Source organism: Lissotriton vulgaris, chromosome 12 (assembly GCF_964263255.1).
Source record: "Lissotriton vulgaris chromosome 12, aLisVul1.2, whole genome shotgun sequence".
In the NCBI taxonomy this organism is placed as follows: domain Eukaryota; kingdom Metazoa; phylum Chordata; class Amphibia; order Caudata; family Salamandridae; genus Lissotriton; species Lissotriton vulgaris.
Window position 1 is genome coordinate 424,940,721 of NC_141700.1, and position 13,809 is coordinate 424,954,529.

A 13,809-nucleotide genomic window follows, 5' to 3' on the forward strand; every position below is an offset into this window, starting at 1 on the left:
ACCTCACCCCTGTTTCCTTACTTTGCTTTTCTCACTTATTCTTTTCTTCCATGTTTACTTCCTACCACATTCAACTTCTTTCAGTACCTCTGTCTATGCACACTCCTTCACTTACCTTTTTTACTGGTTCACTTAGTTCCTTTGTGACACTCCTTCTTTTACTCTCTTTCTTCTTTCGCTGTATTATTCCCCATGTCTTACCCTTATTCACTTACATGTGCCCTGTTTCACCCCTCTTTGCTTATATTCACTGCTATTTACTATCCCTCCATCACTACTATTCCTTTTCTTTCATTCCGTCACTACCTGTCATTCACATGCTTAACTGTCCTTCCATTTACTTTCATCATCCATTTACATTCTCCCGGAACCTCTGCTTTTGTCTTCTTCCTATTTCTTCTTTTCTTTTGCTCCCTTATTCATTTTTTTTTCTCAGTTATTTCCTCTTACACTTTTTATCTGTCTTACTATCTATTACACAGTCCCTCTGTGTTCCTCCCTTTAGCTCTCTTTCTCTTAACACCACTCTCTCTGTCCCCATTTCTTATGGTCACTCCTTCATTATTTTTTTTTTCTTTTTTTTTGTTGATGCGCTGACGGTGCGCGCACCCGGGCGTTTATCGGTATGCGCACCGGGAGCGCTCCAGAGTCAAATATAAAAAAAAAAGGAAAAAACTATTTTAAAATAAAAATAGTATCTTAATATACATTATAGGGTTCATTTTTAGAAAAACATACCTTTCTCAGGTAAAGACATTTGCGAAAAAATAAGCTTAGAAATTCAATAAAACGTACATAGGTATGAAGCCCTACAAAAAGTTAAAAATTAGTATTAAAAAAACCTATGAAATTCACTGAAAAAAACATAGGTTTCACACCAGTTATAGTTAGGAATTAGCATTTAAAAAACCTATGAAATTCACTGAAAAAACCATAGGTTTCACACCAGTTATAGTTAGGAATTAGCATTTAAAAAACCTATGAAATTCACTGAAAAAACCATAGGTTTCACACCAGTTATAGTTAGGAATTAGCATTTAAAAAACCTATTAAATTCACTGAAAAAAACATAGGTTTCACACCAGTTATAGTTAGCTGGAAATTTTACTGATATAAAACCATTGAAATTCCCACGTTATAGTTAGTCGGACTCACTATAACTTGCGCGTGCAATGCACTGCTGATGACATCACATATTACATCACTCATGACATGGCCAGTGACATCACTCATGACATCACTGATGACACCATCCAGTGAATATGTGTCTTTCTTAAAAATAAATATTAGTGAGTTATGTTTAAATATTTAAATATATATATTAGTGTTTCACTTTGTGTATAAGTGGCTACATGTGTTGGTAAGTAGCTACATGCGTATGTATATGGGTTATTAGATATTTTTATTAGTATCAGTATGAGTGTCTATATGGTTTGGTGGGAGTGTTACTTAGCACATAGATGCATAAACGACTGACTCACTGTTTGTATGTGTTTTAAAGACAGCATATGTGCCGGACTGTATGGGTGAATGAGTGTGTATATGTATGTGTTAGTAAGTGAATGACTGTCTTACTAGTGTCTTTATCAGTAACTACATATGTTTTAATCTAGTATATGTGAGTATTGATGTATATAAGTGAGTATATATGAGAGTGAGAGATTGAAAGAATTCTTGTTTTAATAAGTATGTGTTTCTATAAGTGATTTTTTAAGAGAGTAAGTATGTGTAAGTTTCTTTAGAAGTAAGGTGATAGAGTGTGTATAGCTGTATATGCTAAAAAATTGATGTTCAATAGTTTATTTGCATGTGTGAGTATGTGTATGAGCAACTTTTGGAAGACTGTCGGTGTGTTAACGGATGTATAGGTGTCTCACTACATATGATGAGTGAGTATATGTATGACTGACTATTTAGAACTGTTGATGAATGAGTGGATGTGTATATAAATGGTGGAATTACTGAATTGGTTGTTGCAACTGGTATAGATATCTTCACTTTTTTGAAAATATTAGTTTCTATTTTTGAATATGTGTTTCAAGGGTTACTTTACAGTGAAAGGAGGTCAGTCACTCTGTCACAAGGACGGTATCATCAGTGATGTCATGAGTGATGTCACTGACCATGTCATGAGTGATGTAATATGTGATGTCATCAGCAGTGCATTGCACGCGCAAGTTATAGTGAGTCCGACTAACTATAACGTGGGAATTTCAATGGTTTTATATCAGTAAAATTTCCAGCTAACTATAACTGGTGTGAAACCTATGGTTTTTTCAGTGAATTTAATAGGTTTTTTAAATGCTAATTCCTAACTATAACTGGTGTGAAACCTATGGTTTTTTCAGTGAATATATATATATATATATATATATATATATATATATATATATATATATATATATATATATATATATATATATATATAAACAAACAAATTGTCCTGTCGCAGCGGGAGCTCGATCCAGTTGGTGCCAGCGATGAGACCAGGACAGTGTCTCTATTTATTCCATACCAAAAGAGAATAGCTGCACACTTCTTGGTATTTCATTCAGTTACTTTATTTTCAAACGTGAGCCAACTCCTACGCGTTTCGAACCGTAGTTCCTGTTCACGGTAGTATTAGTGGTTTGTCCCTCTTCCATTTCTGTATTTGTACCTATACACACACCCTGTAATTCTCTAGTGCATGCTGGGACTTGTAGTGTTATCAAGTTTAAGTAGCCTGATGCTTTACATTACACATTGTGGGTTTTTGCATATCAGCGAGGAGTCGTTTTAGTTACGGCATGTAAAAGCGTTCCCGCATTTTACAGGCACTCTGCCCCTAATTGTAAATGGACCTTATGTCCAAAAGTTACGCATTATAGTCAATTCTCAGGTACATTGAGTTTTGATTACACACGCACGTAAGTTTCACGAGCGTTAAAAAAGCATGATCATCCCTGTAAAATGAACAGGAACTACGGTTTGAAAAGAGTAGGAGTTGGCTCACGTTTGAAAATAAAGTGACTGCATGAAATACCAAGAAGTGTGCAACGATTTTCTTTTGGTATGGAATATATATATATATATGTGTCCTGCAAAAGTCAAAGGTTACAGGAACATTATAGTTAGGAAATAACATTTTCAAAACTCTCAGAAATTCACTGAAGTAAGTAAAGGTTGCAGGGACGTTATAGTTAGGCTGAGATTTCACTCTTACAAAACTAGTGAAGTTCAGAAGTTATAGTTACCTGAGCTAACTTTAAATTATGCCCCCTCAATGCATTGCTTATGACCTCACATATTACAACACTCATGAAATGGCCATTGACGTTACTCATGACATCACTGATGACATCTCACATGACATCACTGATGACATCATCCACAGATGAAGGCCCCGCAGCATTTTTTATGCTCTTGCTTCCTAGGAGTGGAGCAACGTTTTCTATGGCTTGGCGGGAGCAGTAAAGCTCCCGCCAAGCCATTGCAAACAGCTATGTCCCTTGGTGGGCCCCCCGGGACATAGCAATAGCCAGCCCTGGGGGGTGGTGGTGCACAGGGCCATTATTGTCCCTCCTCCTTTCCTGCAATTTCGCGCAACCCGGAGGAGGTGGCAGTCCCTTGGGCTGTGGGGGTTGAAGAGGCTCCCTCTTTCCTAAAAAAATAAGCCCTGGGGAGGTGGTGGTCCATGGGGCATCAATGAGCCCGGAAGGGTGTGTACCTCCTCTCCTATATTATAATGTCCCCAGGACATGGCCCACCTGGGGGGGGGTGATAAGAAATTAACTGCAGGACCCCTACACTTTATTTTTTGTGGATCCAAAATGCAAAACGATTATGGCCAAAATACATAATGCTGCTGCAATAAAGAAATAGGTCCAGCAGTAATGCCATTCTGATAGAGCATTTATTTTGCTTGACTGATATAGATATATAAATAAATAAATAAAAATGTATGTGAAAAAGGAAGCAGAGAAGTCTGGGTAGGTACTACGTTTAGGTGGTGAACAACTCTTGACTAGAGAACTCTACAACACCAGCGACACTCTGAGATCTGCTTATCTCAAAAGCCTTTTACTAGCCAGAGTTCATAGATTCAATTTTCAAATCATTTATACAGCACACTAAGCCTTAAAGGGTATTGTTTGACTTATTCTGGGACTCCCTTGTTCCTGCACTATTCTAAACCTCTCTGAATATCTGTAATGACAGCAAAACATGTGTAAGGGGGTTGCTTTTATTCATTGCAGGTTGGCTTGGATTTTATTTTGCCAATCCAAAGCTCCAGTACTGTGCCTGGCATGGTAAAAGGATTTTGTAATTTTACAGCTCAGTGTGGATAGCACTGTGCTATTACTATGCGTACGTACTATGCTGTTGAGATGTCAAATGACGTTATCCCTCTCTAGCTCAGCATGGATGGCAATGTCTAAATCCTATGCTTAAAACTTTTGCTACAAAGGAAATTCAAAGTGATACTGGTGTTGCAGGGTGCTCCATACAGTAGCTGCAATCAGGGTTCACTAAGAGAACACTAGAACCCCCCACCCATGTTGTCTGTTCATTAAGATTTGAAAGATTAACAAGACAATTTCAACCCTCCAAACAAACTGAATCCCACAGGTGGAGTTCAATGGTACATAAAAGTACTCTCAAGATGGCCCCCTATAAGCATTCAAAATGCTTGCTCTAGTTGTTGTTTTTTCTCTTCCTTCAGATTGTTCAGCATGCCTAGTGGGAAAAAAGTCTTAAGCATGCGTTATGTTCAGAGCGGCGGACTTCACTAAAGTTCCTTCACACTGAAGCTTTTGGTAATGCGTGCAAGTTTACCTTAGTTAGTTTAGTCAGAGTAGTTGTTTCAGTTCTGCAATTTGAGATAGGGTCTCAGAGACGTGTCAGTTCAGCAGCTAAAGTAGTGCCTCGGTGAAGCACTGGTTCAACAGCTAAAGTAGCATATCGGAGATGCATCAGTTCTACAGTTGGAATAGAGTTTCGGATCTGCGTCAGTTAATTTTTTGTGTAGTGGCTTAGAGGCACTTTGTTTCTCTCGTGAGTAGAGAGACATATGAACTTACATTCTACTCACAAAATTCCTTATAGAAACCCTTAAAAACTCAATAAGAACATGTTTTTCTGAAGGATGCAATTCCTAAATTCACCTAGAAAATACTAAGAGACATTCACTAGAGATCTAACACACAACTCAAGACGTAGCGCTCAGAAAGAGAAAATCCAGCTCCAGTTTCTTCATGGCTGTACCAGGTCAACCAAGTATCCCTAATCGGAAAAAGAATAAGAGATGTGTTACATAGGATTACAAGTGTTGAGTGCCATGTATAAATATCTGTTTAAGTCAACAACACAGAGAAGCCAAAAGACTTGTACATAGGAAACGTACAAATGCAGACAATGTTTTATGAAAGGACTAATATTAATGAGAATTCAATCAGCATAACTAACAAATTCTACCAAGAGAAGTGACTGACAGGTCTTATGGGCCCAGCTACTTCACAACAAGTTCGCAACATCAGAAGTGACGTTTTAAAAATAAAACTAGTTGGAGGAACTCAGAAGATCAAGATGAGCCAGTCTCTTCTTGTCTCTGCCTATCCCTCCCCCCTCCCCTTGAAGTGCTTCCAGTTTCTACCTATCTATCCTTGGAGATTGGAAGTGTTCTAGGAAGGGTATTCGGGTTTTAGTCGTCATATATATATATATATATATATATATATTATATATATATATATATATAGTCACACAATTTTCGCCCTTATGGAGACACCACTGACGGAGAGATTTCAACACCTTTAATGGCAGACATCAGTTCAGCAGCATCAGGAACTCCTTCAATTAAAAGTAAATGCCCAACGCGTTTCGAGCACCGCTGTGCTCTTGTTCACGGGCTGCAAGGTGAGTGATTAAAATCGGCAGGTTTGCAAAGGGCTCCTTTATCTGATAGAAGGTTCCGCCCCAATGGGCGTATGCTCAGAGGCATACTGGTCTTTGTGGTCCTTTGCCGGTATTACCCCAGTGGGTGCCGATTTGTCTCAAGTGTCCCATAGTGTACCCCCCTTCTATCAGATAAAGGAGCCCTTTGCAAACCTGCCGATTTTAATCACTCACCTTGCAGCCCGTGAACAAGAGCACAGCGGTGCTCGAAACGCGTTGGGCATTTACTTTTAATTGAAGGAGTTCTTGATGCTGCTGAACTGATGTCTGCCATTAAAGGTGTTGAAATCTCTCCGTCAGTGGTGTCTCCATAAGGGCGAAAATTGTGTGACTATGTTTTGGCGGCTAGCTCAGTCGCGGAGACGCCCTTCTGCTCAAAGGCGGATCTGTTGTTCGGTAAACACCGAGCAAAAAGAAGCGGAGAAAGCCGTGTGGCAGGGCTCAATGACGCACAGATTCAGCGGTGCCTTCACTCCTCCAAACCCACTGGGGGTACACTATGGGACACTTGAGACAAATCGGCACCCACTGGGGTAATACCGGCAAAGGACCACAAAGACCAGTATGCCTCTGAGCATACGCCCATTGGGGCGGAACCTTCTATCAGATAAAGGAGCCCTTTGCAAACCTGCCGATTTTAATCACTCACCTTGCAGCCCGTGAACAAGAGCACAGCGGTGCTCGAAACGCGTTGGGCATTTACTTTTAATTGAAGGAGTTCCTGATGCTGCTGAACTGATGTCTGCCATTAAAGGTGTTGAAATCTCTCCGTCAGTGGTGTCTCCATAAGGGCGAAAATTGTGTGACTATGTTTTGGCGGCTAGCTCAGTCGCGGAGACGCCCTTCTGCTCAAAGGCGGATCTGTTGTTCGGTAAACACCGAGCAAAAAGAAGCGGAGAAAGCCGTGTGGCAGGGCTCAATGACGCACAGATTCAGCGGTGCCTTCACTCCTCCAAACCCACTGGGGGTACACTATGGGACACTTGAGACAAATCGGCACCCACTGGGGTAATACCGGCAAAGGACCACAAAGACCAGTATGCCTCTGAGCATACGCCCATTGGGGCGGAACCTTCTATCAGATAAAGGAGCCCTTTGCAAACCTGCCGATTTTAATCACTCACCTTGCAGCCCGTGAACAAGAGCACAGCGGTGCTCGAAACGCGTTGGGCATTTACTTTTAATTGAAGGAGTTCCTGATGCTGCTGAACTGATGTCTGCCATTAAAGGTGTTGAAATCTCTCCGTCAGTGGTGTCTCCATAAGGGCGAAAATTGTGTGACTATGTTTTGGCGGCTAGCTCAGTCGCGGAGACGCCCTTCTGCTCAAAGGCGGATCTGTTGTTCGGTAAACACCGAGCAAAAAGAAGCGGAGAAAGCCGTGTGGCAGGGCTCAATGACGCACAGATTCAGCGGTGCCTTCACTCCTCCAAACCCACTGGGGGTACACTATGGGACACTTGAGACAAATCGGCACCCACTGGGGTAATACCGGCAAAGGACCACAAAGACCAGTATGCCTCTGAGCATACGCCCATTGGGGCGGAACCTTCTATCAGATAAAGGAGCCCTTTGCAAACCTGCCGATTTTAATCACTCACCTTGCAGCCCGTGAACAAGAGCACAGCGGTGCTCGAAACGCGTTGGGCGTTTACTTTTAATTGAAGGAGTTCCTGATGCTGCTGAACTGATGTCTGCCATTAAAGGTGTTGAAATCTCTCCGTCAGTGGTGTCTCCATAAGGGCGAAAATTGTGTGACTATGTTTTGGCGGCTAGCTCAGTCGCGGAGACGCCCTTCTGCTCAAAGGCGGATCTGTTGTTCGGTAAACACCGAGCAAAAAGAAGCGGAGAAAGCCGTGTGGCAGGGCTCAATGACGCACAGATTCAGCGGTGCCTTCACTCCTCCAAACCCACTGGGGGTACACTATGGGACACTTGAGACAAATCGGCACCCACTGGGGTAATACCGGCAAAGGACCACAAAGACCAGTATGCCTCTGAGCATACGCCCATTGGGGCGGAACCTTCTATCAGATAAAGGAGCCCTTTGCAAACCTGCCGATTTTAATCACTCACCTTGCAGCCCGTGAACAAGAGCACAGCGGTGCTCGAAACGCGTTGGGCATTTACTTTTAATTGAAGGAGTTCCTGATGCTGCTGAACTGATGTCTGCCATTAAAGGTGTTGAAATCTCTCCGTCAGTGGTGTCTCCATAAGGGCGAAAATTGTGTGACTATGTTTTGGCGGCTAGCTCAGTCGCGGAGACGCCCTTCTGCTCAAAGGTGGATCTGTTGTTCGGTAAACACCGAGCAAAAAGAAGCGGAGAAAGCCGTGTGGCAGGGCTCAATGACGCACAGATTCAGCGGTGCCTTCACTCCTCCAAACCCACTGGGGGTACACTATGGGACACTTGAGACAAATCGGCACCCACTGGGGTAATACCGGCAAAGGACCACAAAGACCAGTATGCCTCTGAGCATACGCCCATTGGGGCGGAACCTTCTATCAGATAAAGGAGCCCTTTGCAAACCTGCCGATTTTAATCACTCACCTTGCAGCCCGTGAACAAGAGCACAGCGGTGCTCGAAACGCGTTGGGCATTTACTTTTAATTGAAGGAGTTCCTGATGCTGCTGAACTGATGTCTGCCATTAAAGGTGTTGAAATCTCTCCGTCAGTGGTGTCTCCATAAGGGCGAAAATTGTGTGACTATGTTTTGGCGGCTAGCTCAGTCGCGGAGACGCCCTTCTGCTCAAAGGCGGATCTGTTGTTCGGTAAACACCGAGCAAAAAGAAGCGGAGAAAGCTGTGTGGCAGGGCTCAATGACGCACAGATTCAGCGGTGCCTTCACTCCTCCAAACCCACTGGGGGTACACTATGGGACACTTGAGACAAATCAGCACCCACTGGGGTAATACCGGCAAAGGACCACAAAGACCAGTATGCCTCTGAGCATACGCCCATTGGGGCGGAACCTTCTATCAGATAAAGGAGCCCTTTGCAAACCTGCCGATTTTAATCACTCACCTTGGAGCCCGTGAACAAGAGCACAGCGGTGCTCGAAACGCGTTGGGCATTTACTTTTAATTGAAGGAGTTCCTGATGCTGCTGAACTGATGTCTGCCATTAAAGGTGTTGAAATCTCTCCGTCAGTGGTGTCTCCATAAGGGCGAAAATTGTGTGACTATGTTTTGGCGGCTAGCTCAGTCGTGGAGACGCCCTTCTGCTCAAAGGCGGATCTGTTGTTCGGTAAACACCGAGCAAAAAGAAGCGGAGAAAGCCGTGTGGCAGGGCTCAATGACGCACAGATTCAGCGGTGCCTTCACTCCTCCAAACCCACTGGGGGTACACTATGGGACACTTGAGACAAATCGGCACCCACTGGGGTAATACCGGCAAAGGACCACAAAGACCAGTATGCCTCTGAGCATACGCCCATTGGGGCGGAACCTTCTATCAGATAAAGGAGCCCTTTGCAAACCTGCCGATTTTAATCACTCACCTTGCAGCCCGTGAACAAGAGCACAGCGGTGCTCGAAACGCGTTGGGCATTTACTTTTAATTGAAGGAGTTCCTGATGCTGCTGAACTGATGTCTGCCATTAAAGGTGTTGAAATCTCTCCGTCAGTGGTGTCTCCATAAGGGCGAAAATTGTGTGACTATGTTTTGGCGGCTAGCTCAGTCGCGGAGACGCCCTTCTGCTCAAAGGCGGATCTGTTGTTCGGTAAACACCGAGCAAAAAGAAGCGGAGAAAGCCGTGTGGCAGGGCTCAATGATGCACAGATTCAGCGGTGCCTTCACTCCTCCAAACCCACTGGGGGTACACTATGGGACACTTGAGACAAATCGGCACCCACTGGGGTAATACCGGCAAAGGACCACAAAGACCAGTATGCCTCTGAGCATACGCCCATTGGGGCGGAACCTTCTATCAGATAAAGGAGCCCTTTGCAAACCTGCCGATTTTAATCACTCACCTTGCAGCCCGTGAACAAGAGCACAGCGGTGCTCGAAACGCGTTGGGCATTTACTTTTAATTGAAGGAGTTCCTGATGCTGCTGAACTGATGTCTGCCATTAAAGGTGTTGAAATCTCTCCGTCAGTGGTGTCTCCATAAGGGCGAAAATTGTGTGACTATGTTTTGGCGGCTAGCTCAGTCGCGGAGACGCCCTTCTGCTCAAAGGCGGAGCTGTTGTTCGGTAAACACCGAGCAAAAAGAAGCGGAGAAAGCCGTGTGGCAGGGCTCAATGACGCACAGATTCAGCGGTGCCTTCACTCCTCCAAACCCACTGGGGGTACACTATGGGACACTTGAGACAAATCGGCACCCACTGGGGTAATACCGGCAAAGGACCACAAAGACCAGTATGCCTCTGAGCATACGCCCATTGGGGCGGAACCTTCTATCAGATAAAGGAGCCCTTTGCAAACCTGCCGATTTTAATCACTCACCTTGCAGCCCGTGAACAAGAGCACAGCGGTGCTCGAAACGCGTTGGGCATTTACTTTTAATTGAAGGAGTTCCTGATGCTGCTGAACTGATGTCTGCCATTAAAGGTGTTGAAATCTCTCCGTCAGTGGTGTCTCCATAAGGGCGAAAATTGTGTGACTATGTTTTGGCGGCTAGCTCAGTCGCGGAGACGCCCTTCTGCTCAAAGGCGGATCTGTTGTTCGGTAAACACCGAGCAAAAAGAAGCGGAGAAAGCCGTGTGGCAGGGCTCAATGACGCACAGATTCAGCGGTGCCTTCACTCCTCCAAACCCACTGGGGGTACACTATGGGACACTTGAGACAAATCGGCACCCACTGGGGTAATACCGGCAAAGGACCACAAAGACCAGTATGCCTCTGAGCATACGCCCATTGGGGCGGAACCTTCTATCAGATAAAGGAGCCCTTTGCAAACCTGCCGATTTTAATCACTCACCTTGCAGCCCGTGAACAAGAGCACAGCGGTGCTCGAAACGCGTTGGGCGTTTACTTTTAATTGAAGGAGTTCCTGATGCTGCTGAACTGATGTCTGCCATTAAAGGTGTTGAAATCTCTCCGTCAGTGGTGTCTCCATAAGGGCGAAAATTGTGTGACTATGTTTTGGCGGCTAGCTCAGTCGCGGAGACGCCCTTCTGCTCAAAGGCGGATCTGTTGTTCGGTAAACACCGAGCAAAAAGAAGCGGAGAAAGCCGTGTGGCAGGGCTCAATGACGCACAGATTCAGCGGTGCCTTCACTCCTCCAAACCCACTGGGGGTACACTATGGGACACTTGAGACAAATCGGCACCCACTGGGGTAATACCGGCAAAGGACCACAAAGACCAGTATGCCTCTGAGCATACGCCCATTGGGGCGGAACCTTCTATCAGATAAAGGAGCCCTTTGCAAACCTGCCGATTTTAATCACTCACCTTGCAGCCCGTGAACAAGAGCACAGCGGTGCTCGAAACGCGTTGGGCATTTACTTTTAATTGAAGGAGTTCCTGATGCTGCTGAACTGATGTCTGCCATTAAAGGTGTTGAAATCTCTCCGTCAGTGGTGTCTCCATAAGGGCGAAAATTGTGTGACTATGTTTTGGCGGCTAGCTCAGTCGCGGAGACGCCCTTCTGCTCAAAGGTGGATCTGTTGTTCGGTAAACACCGAGCAAAAAGAAGCGGAGAAAGCCGTGTGGCAGGGCTCAATGACGCACAGATTCAGCGGTGCCTTCACTCCTCCAAACCCACTGGGGGTACACTATGGGACACTTGAGACAAATCGGCACCCACTGGGGTAATACCGGCAAAGGACCACAAAGACCAGTATGCCTCTGAGCATACGCCCATTGGGGCGGAACCTTCTATCAGATAAAGGAGCCCTTTGCAAACCTGCCGATTTTAATCACTCACCTTGCAGCCCGTGAACAAGAGCACAGCGGTGCTCGAAACGCGTTGGGCATTTACTTTTAATTGAAGGAGTTCCTGATGCTGCTGAACTGATGTCTGCCATTAAAGGTGTTGAAATCTCTCCGTCAGTGGTGTCTCCATAAGGGCGAAAATTGTGTGACTATGTTTTGGCGGCTAGCTCAGTCGCGGAGACGCCCTTCTGCTCAAAGGCGGATCTGTTGTTCGGTAAACACCGAGCAAAAAGAAGCGGAGAAAGCTGTGTGGCAGGGCTCAATGACGCACAGATTCAGCGGTGCCTTCACTCCTCCAAACCCACTGGGGGTACACTATGGGACACTTGAGACAAATCAGCACCCACTGGGGTAATACCGGCAAAGGACCACAAAGACCAGTATGCCTCTGAGCATACGCCCATTGGGGCGGAACCTTCTATCAGATAAAGGAGCCCTTTGCAAACCTGCCGATTTTAATCACTCACCTTGGAGCCCGTGAACAAGAGCACAGCGGTGCTCGAAACGCGTTGGGCATTTACTTTTAATTGAAGGAGTTCCTGATGCTGCTGAACTGATGTCTGCCATTAAAGGTGTTGAAATCTCTCCGTCAGTGGTGTCTCCATAAGGGCGAAAATTGTGTGACTATGTTTTGGCGGCTAGCTCAGTCGTGGAGACGCCCTTCTGCTCAAAGGCGGATCTGTTGTTCGGTAAACACCGAGCAAAAAGAAGCGGAGAAAGCCGTGTGGCAGGGCTCAATGACGCACAGATTCAGCGGTGCCTTCACTCCTCCAAACCCACTGGGGGTACACTATGGGACACTTGAGACAAATCGGCACCCACTGGGGTAATACCGGCAAAGGACCACAAAGACCAGTATGCCTCTGAGCATACGCCCATTGGGGCGGAACCTTCTATCAGATAAAGGAGCCCTTTGCAAACCTGCCGATTTTAATCACTCACCTTGCAGCCCGTGAACAAGAGCACAGCGGTGCTCGAAACGCGTTGGGCATTTACTTTTAATTGAAGGAGTTCCTGATGCTGCTGAACTGATGTCTGCCATTAAAGGTGTTGAAATCTCTCCGTCAGTGGTGTCTCCATAAGGGCGAAAATTGTGTGACTATGTTTTGGCGGCTAGCTCAGTCGCGGAGACGCCCTTCTGCTCAAAGGCGGATCTGTTGTTCGGTAAACACCGAGCAAAAAGAAGCGGAGAAAGCCGTGTGGCAGGGCTCAATGACGCACAGATTCAGCGGTGCCTTCACTCCTCCAAACCCACTGGGGGTACACTATGGGACACTTGAGACAAATCGGCACCCACTGGGGTAATACCGGCAAAGGACCACAAAGACCAGTATGCCTCTGAGCATACGCCCATTGGGGCGGAACCTTCTATCAGATAAAGGAGCCCTTTGCAAACCTGCCGATTTTAATCACTCACCTTGCAGCCCGTGAACAAGAGCACAGCGGTGCTCGAAACGCGTTGGGCATTTACTTTTAATTGAAGGAGTTCCTGATGCTGCTGAACTGATGTCTGCCATTAAAGGTGTTGAAATCTCTCCGTCAGTGGTGTCTCCATAAGGGCGAAAATTGTGTGACTATGTTTTGGCGGCTAGCTCAGTCGCGGAGACGCCCTTCTGCTCAAAGGCGGAGCTGTTGTTCGGTAAACACCGAGCAAAAAGAAGCGGAGAAAGCCGTGTGGCAGGGCTCAATGACGCACAGATTCAGCGGTGCCTTCACTCCTCCAAACCCACTGGGGGTACACTATGGGACACTTGAGACAAATCGGCACCCACTGGGGTAATACCGGCAAAGGACCACAAAGACCAGTATGCCTCTGAGCATACGCCCATTGGGGCGGAACCTTCTATCAGATAAAGGAGCCCTTTGCAAACCTGCCGATTTTAATCACTCACCTTGCAGCCCGTGAACAAGAGCACAGCGGTGCTCGAAACGCGTTGGGCATTTACTTTTAATTGAAGGAGTTCCTGATGCTGCTGAACTGATGTCTGCC